At 35.7% G+C, this 10099-nt stretch overlaps 2 long non-coding RNA genes across 2 annotated transcripts; one reads left to right on the top strand and one right to left on the bottom strand.

Moving 5' to 3' along the window:
• The first annotated feature begins 4605 nt into the window (after window positions 1-4605).
• On the top strand, window positions 4606-6034 carry LOC113328211. The gene is made up of 2 exons (XR_003349306.1): window positions 4606-4887; window positions 5780-6034. It is a non-coding gene; the product is annotated as an uncharacterized LOC113328211 (long non-coding RNA).
• A 329-nt stretch (window positions 6035-6363) lies between these two features.
• LOC113284295 lies at window positions 6364-9305 on the bottom strand. Its single transcript, XR_003328071.1, has 3 exons — window positions 7692-9305; window positions 6627-7076; window positions 6364-6418 (listed from the first exon to the last, which is right to left on the bottom strand). It is a non-coding gene; the product is annotated as an uncharacterized LOC113284295 (long non-coding RNA).
• Window positions 9306-10099: the final 794 nt, after the last annotated feature.

Below are 10099 nucleotides of genomic sequence, written 5' to 3'. Positions count from 1 at the left end.
CCTTGTTACACCTCATACAAGGATAGGTTCCCCTTTGTGATGTACTGCACCTCTTACTAGGATCGGTTCCCCTTTCCCATATTTGGTCAGACAAAAAATCACAAACCCGGTCATACCATCTCAAGTGATTACTTAAGATCGGTTTCACTAATAAAAGTCATACCAGTACGTAAGTCAGGCCTTTGTGAATAGTTCTACCTAGAACACAACAAGTCGTGAACGGTTATACTCAATCACACATATTGGTTGTTCATAAGATATGCAATGAATAACAAAACCAATAACGCTCGGCGATTTCCTTTTCGATTCACAACAAGTTTACAAACTTATTTCCTTAGAACACATGTAAAACATTGTTCCCTAGGATGAAATCCTCACCTCATACCCATACATAATCACAATAACATTCAAACGATTATGGCGATGTCTTATCTACAAAGTTTAATGGTTAAGCAATAAACCTCGTATTTTATTCCTTAATACTATGTCTATCTAGAGTTCAAATATGCTTCGCAGTTTTGTTTTCAATATGCACGACTTGAAAGATATGTTAGGGAATGAAACAGTTCAAGTCAAATATCAGTAACCTCAAGTGAAAGGATGATTGTTGTCGTTGTAGCTCCTTGCTTCTTCACATCTTCAAGTCTTTGCAATACTTGTAAAGTCTCAAAAATCCTAATACTTTCAAGCTAACCTATACGAAGTTGACTCTAGTACATAATCAATCGACTCTTAACATGAGTTTTGATTCACTAAAATATGACAACTAAACTTGACATACCAACGCTTGGTGGGTTCAACCGAGCTATGATCTAACAACTCTATTACTTATGGAGAATACACAAATTAAAAGATACAAATATTATATTGCATAACATTCTTTTAATTCATTCTTCGTACGCTTGATTCCAAGTTTCAACGACACAATAACCTGTACTTATTCAAAAATAAATGCTGATGTTGAAGCATTTGAATAACAACGGCTTTACTCCTTCTAAAAGAAACCTAAGTGGATATTCAATCCAAACCTATTTGTTCCTCTTTTGTAGTATGAAATACGACACATCAAGATGATATGTTTCTCCCCTTTATTCAATGTTTTACTCTTATGTTAGATACATAATTTTCAGCACATATATCCTTTCTCAGTTATTATATATCACCCGTATACTCCGTATATTTCTCCCCATTTTCGTCACAAAAATGACAAAGACATGAAAAAAATACAAGAACAAGCAGAAAGGATCCTACAAGTTCATAAGAAATCATACAACCTATAAGTTTGAAGACTCTTCTCATAAGCAAGAAACAAAAGTCATTTCACTTAATTTGAAGACTCTTCTCATATTCCCTGTAATCATCAAGCTCATCTTCGATTAGATCAATCCTGGATTCGATATTATCCATCTTGTACTCAAGTCTTTTGGTTGAAGATTCCAGTTCACTCTTCAAAGCACGTGCTTGTTCCAAGACAAGATTCATAGTTAATGAGAGCTTATCAAAATGACAGACAGTAGGATTCATATCGGAGGATGAATCACGTTTGTTTCTTAACACATCTCATTATCGGAAGAGCCAAAAAGAACTTTCTTAGAGGGGAAGAGAACAGTCCAGACATCATCTTCTTTACTGGAAAGACTTGATGAGGACATGATAGACAAAGGTAAATGAAATTCTTTCTTAAAGGAATGAAATCTTCCAACTTAAAAAGAAGAAGATATGGAATAAATCCCTAAAAGAACCTTTGACCAAAACCCTAACAGAATTTTGGATATCCCTAAAAGGACTTTATTAGGTAAACCATTTATGCACAAGAACGGTTCTTGACTCATAAATTAGAGCACAAGAAGGAGATACAGAGACAAGTCGTCAGAAAAACAACGGAAATCTTTTCATAACCCTCTAGAAGATTAGTGTCCTTGTTCAAGGGAAAACAAGAACAATCTCAGAATCTATTACAAGTTGTAATTTTTCACATCCAACAATGGATTGGTTGGATTCTCATGAGAACAGGAAGATTTTGTTGTTCCTTGTTTCTGATTTCCTTTTATGGAGGGACGATCAAGATGCGTCTTCCTTTCCTGCAGTGTTCTGAAAGCCTTGTTTAACGATTTTTGTAAACTATGAAAGGTTCTGACAATCTCTTTCGAAGGTGATGTAGATTTTTTATAAGATTTTATTTTCTCCTTCTGATAACCTAAATTAACAGAAGGAGATTTTTTTATGAACCTTCGTGCAAGCCATCTCTGGGTGATCCTATTTTTCATACAAATGAGACAATTGATTTGTCTTGCTATTGTATTTTATGTCTTTCTCATTACAAGGTTTTGAGTATGACATATTTTCAGGAGTAATATGATGACTGAGTTTAAAAGAGTTTATCGAAGATAATCGATTCTTCTTCTTGAAAAATTGCGAGATGTCGCATTCTCTTGTCTTAATTTTTCCAGTTGACATTCCAGATTTTCAACCCTTTTAATCTGGGCTTCCTTCTCCGGTTGAAACATACTCTTCATTGAGAACAAATCTTTGGTTAAAAGATCAATTTTCTTTTCTAGAGAAGTTAGATCGTTTGTCATGGAACAAACAGAGCTGTTAGAAAGACAAGTGTGATTATCACCCAAGTAGGTGAGAGAACATTCACAGACATCTTCCTCATGACAGTAGTCAAGAGTTGCCATACATGCCTTGACTAACTCACTAACCTCCTTATTAGGATAACCATAACTATGAACACTTTTATGGTACATGGAACAAGTTCCATCATCATAGTCTTTGTGAACTTTTTTATCCTTTCCATTGATTGAAGACAAATTCTTTTGAGACTTTTTTTCTTGTCTTGGAGTTTTCTTTAATTGTTGCAGAAACAGTGAAAAAGTTAAATTAGAGCAATTCTAATCCTTTGTATTAATCAATTCAGGACATAGAGATTTTACATCAGATGTAGCAACAGGATTGCAAGACATGCGAAGTTTTTCTCTTTTACTCAGTTCAAGATAAAAAAATCTTTAGCTTTCCAACAAAAGTATTTCTGGAAAGGGTTTCTAGGTTATTTCCTTTAACGATGGCATGTTTTTTAGAATCGTATCTAGCTGGTAATGATCTGAGAATTTTCATCACAATGTCCTTTTCAGAAATAGTCTTACCCAATGCAAAAGATGCATTAACAATTTCAGAAACTTTGTGATTAAACTCATCAAATTATTAATGCATCTTCTGCCATAAGGGTTGCATTTAAATACAATCCAAATGATTCCGACTCTTTATTCCACCGTAGCATATACAAATCTCTATCTACTTACTAATAAGATCCAAAATAAAACATAAATTCATATTATCTTCTCCACCAAATTTTTCCAAAATAAAATAATCTTACTTGTTTTCCACAACTAAACTACACGTTGAGATTTTTCTTACTCTGTCAAACAAGTCGATAGATCAAAATCCTCAAAAGTACAAAAATCCTGAACCTAAACTAGATTAGCAACAATAAAAGGAACCTTAAAAAAGCTTCATGACTTCTCTTCCTCATCATTGTAATAATATCTAGTTAACTAACTATTTGTGATGTGAACTGGTGTTAAATGTTTAACGAATTATTATTCTTTTTCTTATCTTTTAAGATGTTTGTTCCGAGTTTTTATTTGTTGGGTAATTTGTGTTACTTTCACCGTAAAGATTGATAATTTGCATTACCTCCCCTACAAAAATAAAATTAGCAAAACCTCCTCTCCTCAATAATTATGTATATTCCAAGTTAGCTGACTCAGCACAAATTTACACGTGGTTTTTTGTAGGGGAGGTAATGCAAATTATCAATCTTTACAGGGGAGGTAATGCAAAATATTCCAAAAAAATAAAAACCACGTATTAGTTAGTGCTGAGTCAACTAACTTGGAATAAACAGAATTATTGAGAGAGGAGGTTTTGCTAATTTAAATTTTGTAGGGAAGGTAATGCAAATTACCGATCTTTACAAAGGAGGTAACGCAAACCACCCCTTAATTGTTTTATAACTTGGAAAAACATCATGTACTTTTTCTTTTTGAATATCCATATGACCACTGACCGACCTACGAGGGTGCTAAAATGGGATTTAGTCCGCCCCTCGAACCTCCAATTTCTTTTTGGTATATATAGCAGTTGGAATTCATTTGTAACCCAGTGCCAATCCTTCCATCTAGCTTATTTAGCAACCATTTTTTTTTTACTTCTTATACATGTACATACCATCCAAGTACGGTAGAGGTTTGAATCTTGATGGAAGTTTATGAGCTCCGGGCTAGATTGATTCACGGGAGAATAACTTTTAGGGAAAATTGGAAAAATGCTCCAATATGGGGTGTAATGTTGGAAAATCGCCCCAATGTTAAAAATTGTTGGGAAGATGCCCACTGTCAAAAAACCCGGTTAAGTTCACATGTGTGAATTCCCACGTGCGGTGAAAAGACAGAATTACCCATCTCCGCTAAGATCCTGCCACGTATACAAATCATCCGACGAACTAAGATGGTAGTTAGCCCACGTGATAGTCATGTGACATATTAAAGCACCATTACGATTTACACCCGATCCCGGTGTATATCTGCGTGTAGACATCTTACGGTGAGTGGGAGTTCTGCCATAAATTATCGAGAAGATATTTTCTTCCGCTTTTCTTTCAGATCCAAAGTAGAGACGGGAGAACAGAAAGTACGAGAAGAGGATTAAGTGAGGTGATTCAAACTTCGATTGCATCTCGATTAAACTGGAAACCAATAACTGTTAGTGAAGGTTGGTCTCGTAATGTTGCAGCATTTAAAAGCTCCAGAAAATGGTGAAGAAAATACTTACAGACGATGAAAGTTGAAGTTTAAGACAGTTGCGGTCGAATTGATCGATAAACAAGTAAGCAAATGAAACCCAATCCTTTATTATGCCTAAATCACTTGATGTTTTATGTTAATTTGTAAATGAAATGAAATATAATTTCAGGGTTTCATGAATTTTGGGGGTTTTATGTTTTGTTTTGAAATTTAGGGTTTATATATTTTTTGATCGGAAATTTTGGGTTGGGTTTATATTAGTGAACTGAAATTGGTGATGTTTAATTAACATGAATTGTATGTAAAATTTCTTTAATCGAATTGTAATTGAGGGTTTATAATAGTGAACTGAAAATTTCTGAAACTGAGAATGAAATTGGGGATTTTAACATGCTTGTCGGGGTTTACTGATTTAACAACATTCCTTTTACAACCAATGCATCGCCAGCTGGGAAATCAAAACGCGCAGCTAATGAGCCTTGTTCACGATAATTGAGCTGATTTATTTCACTTTATCAATTGACCAATGAAGATTAAGGGTGACACCTGTCTTCCCCTTTGTTGTTTCTATGTTTATGTGGCTTGAATAGCGTGAAGCCGTTGAGCATATATGCATTTCTGTTCCTTTTAGTGTCTACAGTTAAGTATTTCACAACCACTAATAAGACTTGACATACATAAGCAATGATGGAACCACTTTGAGTGTCCTAATAATCTAGTCATGTGCCTCTTGATCTATGCTGGACCATCAATGAAAATAAAAATAAATCTGTGATGCATTAGTCATGTGCCAACAATCATATTTCTAGCAAACAACCTTCATGGTATACTGCCTCTTGCAGATGTGACTGAGCCACTGATCGTTGAGTGTTCAGGTACTGTAGTATGCAATGTTCCCAATAATCTGGAATGAATGATGTATGTTATAGTATGCAATGAATACAAATGAATGAATTAGTAATTTATGTGTGCAGGTACTGTAGTAAATATCTTTGGCTGGTTCGAAAAGGAAGACAAATAGCAATGTTGCACCATCAACCTCTGCTGCTGGATCCTAAAGAAACACAAATGGCACTACTGCACCATCTTTGTAGTTATGTTTCAAAAGATAATATGGTTATGTTTTTAAGATCTTCTAAGACAATATGGTTGTTATGTTATGATAGATTTCCCAAGACAATATATGTGGATGCTATTTTATCTGAATTAGTAGTGACGGTTATGTCTCAGTTCATTGCATAAAATTCAATTTGTGATTGCATATATGATTGACAACTAGTGTTAATTACCACTTTAACACTTACCATATGAAAATCAACTCGGGAGGTTGATCTTGTAGCGCCCCTTAAGCTAGCAGCTGACTAATCCAAGAGATTAACTAAATAGGAGGCACTAAAAAATTTAAATCATTTACTTAAACATTCAATTAAGAGATCTACTGCAAAACTTAACCCAAAACTAACCCCGTTCAGAAATATACATATACAAGAACTCCTCACAAATGATACATATACAATAGTCATTTGGTTTGCAAACATAATAAATATAGCAGAAGTTAACTAATTAACGAAGTCAACTCCTCGAAGCTTCCGCTGCGCAACTCTGATCTGTCTCTGAAATTGAAAGTGGGAATGGGTGAGCACATCATCCCTAAAAGGAGTGCCCCGTAGGAATAACATTTAACTTTAAAGAAATCATTGGCATGATGTGGAAAACAATACATGTTTTCCCAAACATTAAAAGACAACCAAACCACTGAAATAACAATCATGTATATGGACCTAAACTCCTTCTTTAGTTTCTGCAGTGACATTTACATACCTTATAATTTCTGTGGCGACATTTACACGCCGTAATATTGATGGCCGTACCACCTAAGATAGTTTGTGGGTGAATGTACACACCCGTAATATTGATGTCAATTCCACACCGAATAAAGCACAAAAGTAAAATAATGAAGGAGCGCATCCGATATACCATAATTGGAATCTCATTTCCCAAAGACAATCATAAAGACAAACAAAGCATCACAATTCCTTTCCAGGCAATGGAAAGATTAAAAGAATCAACAGTACTTTCGGAATTTAAAATAAACAATGCATGGAATAAACAATCAGGCAGTGCATGAGTTTGTTAAACAAAGACTTTTATAAAAGGAACAACGATGGTTGCAAAAGAGTTAAAGTATTCCCACCTCTTTTGATGACAAGCCACGCCTACCTAGAAAAGATCCACGATCCACTGGTTCATCCTTTGAATCGATCAGACTAACTGTTAATCATACAAGAACTCTAAAAGTTTAGCCAAAAGGCTCACACAAGACTCATAACATAATCTCATACAATCTCTAGTTACTGGTTCTAATCCCGTTTACGGTTCTACACAACTTCATTATTCATCTCTTGAATATCCAAAGGCTTACTAATTCAATTAGATTGATTCTACAATCCATTAGCTAAGTCTTACGAACATCTACAAGAAACTAAATGCTAATTCGGACCATAAGAGGTCCAATTCACCAAACTAGTAAAACTAGTCCTAAGCCCAAATCTACTCAACAAGCCCAATACCCAAAGCCTGGGCCAACTGGGTCAGTTAACGGTCACTGACGGTCAAAGGGTTCAACTAACGGTAAACGTCCAGTCAAGGTCAAGTCCTGGTCAATGGTAAAAGTCGGTCAACTGGTCAAGGTCCACTGAGTTAAGGTCTGGTCAACTGAGTCAAACCGATTCAGCTCAGTCAAAAGAACTGATTTAGCTAAGAACAGAATCAGTCTGATAATCTGACTGAGATGACTAACAGGTTTATAATCAAAACATTTATTGCAGCAACTCAAATCAACTTAAATAACTAAGTAACACAATCACAATTACAAAATCTAATTACCTTAATTTGCAGTTGCAGACTTCACTAAGGCCACTGCCAAGACAACAACACAATCAACTTCATTCCAAACATCACATAAACACTACTAACTTCTAGTCTGCAATTCAATATGCCTTCAAGTCTTGTAATTTCAACAACTTCTTCTTCACAATTACATAACTTCATCTCAATCTAAGCCTGCAAATCCTCACTCACTGAGATCAATTCGTAACACCTACCTCAATCTCAAATCCACTAAACTGTGCCTCCACAACTACTCCCCCAACTCGACACTAACCACCTGAGCCAACCTAAAATCTTGATTCAACTACTAACTGCAATGCCACAGCTACAAGCAAACTTTAATAACATTTACAGCTCCATTCTCTATCCCATTGCCACATTCTTCTCAGTCATACCCATTTCAGTTAACTACCACTGTAGCTCAACGCCACTAGACATACTTGCAATTCATTCACAGATCCTTAGCATCATTAAATAACCACCATTCCAATCATCTTCAACTAAGTTTAACTCCATGAACCCCCCCTGTGTTTCACCATCTCAATTCAGACACCTCCAAAACTTCAATCATTCCCTGCACCTCAGCACAATAGCAAGATCTATTCAAACCATAACAACCCCCAAAACTGACACAAACTTCAATTCAAACCCCAATTATTCTTTGCATCAGACCCAGTTCATAACCACGTATGAGCTGTCTCAACTCTTTTCAATCCAACAACATCCACATATACTCAACTTCATCTCCATACTTACCAACCTGCAGTAGTAATTCCTCTTGCAGAATACTAAACATTCATCTATATTTCAATTCCATCACATATTCATCCACATTCACAATTTATAACTCCTTATTTGAAATCAATAACTTTACTAAGTTACTGAGAGAGTAATTACCTCCAGATAGTTCTATTGCAGCAACTGAATTACTTTCTTCTTTGTCTTGAGCTGATTCAACACCTCCTCAGTAAAATTTAAGAACGCCAAGTTATCCATTTCACCTTGATCTTCATAACCACTGCTCAAACCCTAACTATCCAGTTCGAGTTATTCTTCAACTCTAAACCTTAATTCATCACAAACCCATCTCTAATCACACTTCTTGAACCTCAATTTCATCATCTATAACTCTTTTGAGTTCATCTTATATAACCCTAATTCTCTGGTTAAACAACTCATCACCTCAACTATTAATTAACACTATACCCATCTTCAAGCATCCCTCTTGGACATCAAGTTCATCTTCTCTGAGTTTAATCTCATGAAACCCTAAATTGAATTTCAATTCAATTTGCAGAAACCCTAATCCTTTGATTCTTTCCTGAGTCACCTTCATAACTTCAATACAACTACAAAACTTTACTTAAACTTCAACCCAAACAATCTTCATCCATCATGAACTCAATTCACTAATTAATTCCACGAAAACTCAATCGACTTCATCCTTCTGAAAACCCTATCTTCGATTATAACAACATCTCAAAATTCTTCTTCATAATCAACAGAAACAACTCCTCCCCCTTCTTTAATACATCCTCACGATTTAATTCTCCCAAACTCACAGAAGCAGAAGAACGAGAGAAGAAGAAAAACAAGAAGAAAAGGAAGAAGAATGAGAAAGAAGAAGAAAGAAGAAAAGAGATCGTGTATATCTTCTCGATCTGGAGATAAGGCCAACTCAATTGACGAGTCACCCACTCGCTTTGACACGTGCGTCCACAAGGATCAAATCCAAGATTACTATTTTACCCTTTGAAAACAAATGGATGATACTCCTCTTTCGTTATCCGAATGACACGTTCGAGTAGTCTATCTCGCACAACTTTTCGAGACCTATTCAGTGATACTAGTTTCGTATCTAGATCGTTGTTAGATTAATTTCTATTAATTAACGTTCGTGTCAGACTAATCGAGTTATTATCGACTGATACGTCTCTTGACTAGTCTAATAATGTTGACGAGCTCGAGGATCTTTACAGATCCGTGGAAGATTGCCGTCTGTGTAACTGTTGGAATCACGTTTAGTTCATTAGAATGGAGTTGAGACGTGGTGGAATCTGGTAGTCTTAAGAATCAACGATCGGATGAAAGGACACCAACATGAAAGGACACCAACGGCGTGGAGCAATCTGGGAGGAAGGACACGGAAGTCATAACATGAAAATATAATACTGTATTAGTAAATATGAGTATGTCACGTGAATCTCGCATGCGTTAACTACCAACTTAGTCCACTGGATGATGTGCATAAGTGGCAGGATCCTAGTGGAGGTGGGTAAATCTGTCTTTTTCCCGCACGTGGGAACTCACACATGTGCACTTAACTGTGTTTTTTAACAGTGGGGCATTTTTCCAACAAATTTTACCGTTGGGACAGTTTTCCAACATTGCACCCCATGTCGGGA

This window comes from Papaver somniferum, chromosome 1 (assembly GCF_003573695.1).
Source record: "Papaver somniferum cultivar HN1 chromosome 1, ASM357369v1, whole genome shotgun sequence".
NCBI lineage: Eukaryota > Viridiplantae > Streptophyta > Magnoliopsida > Ranunculales > Papaveraceae > Papaver > Papaver somniferum.
Note: the sequence above shows the minus strand (reverse complement) of the source record. Positions and strands in the feature narration are given on the sequence as shown.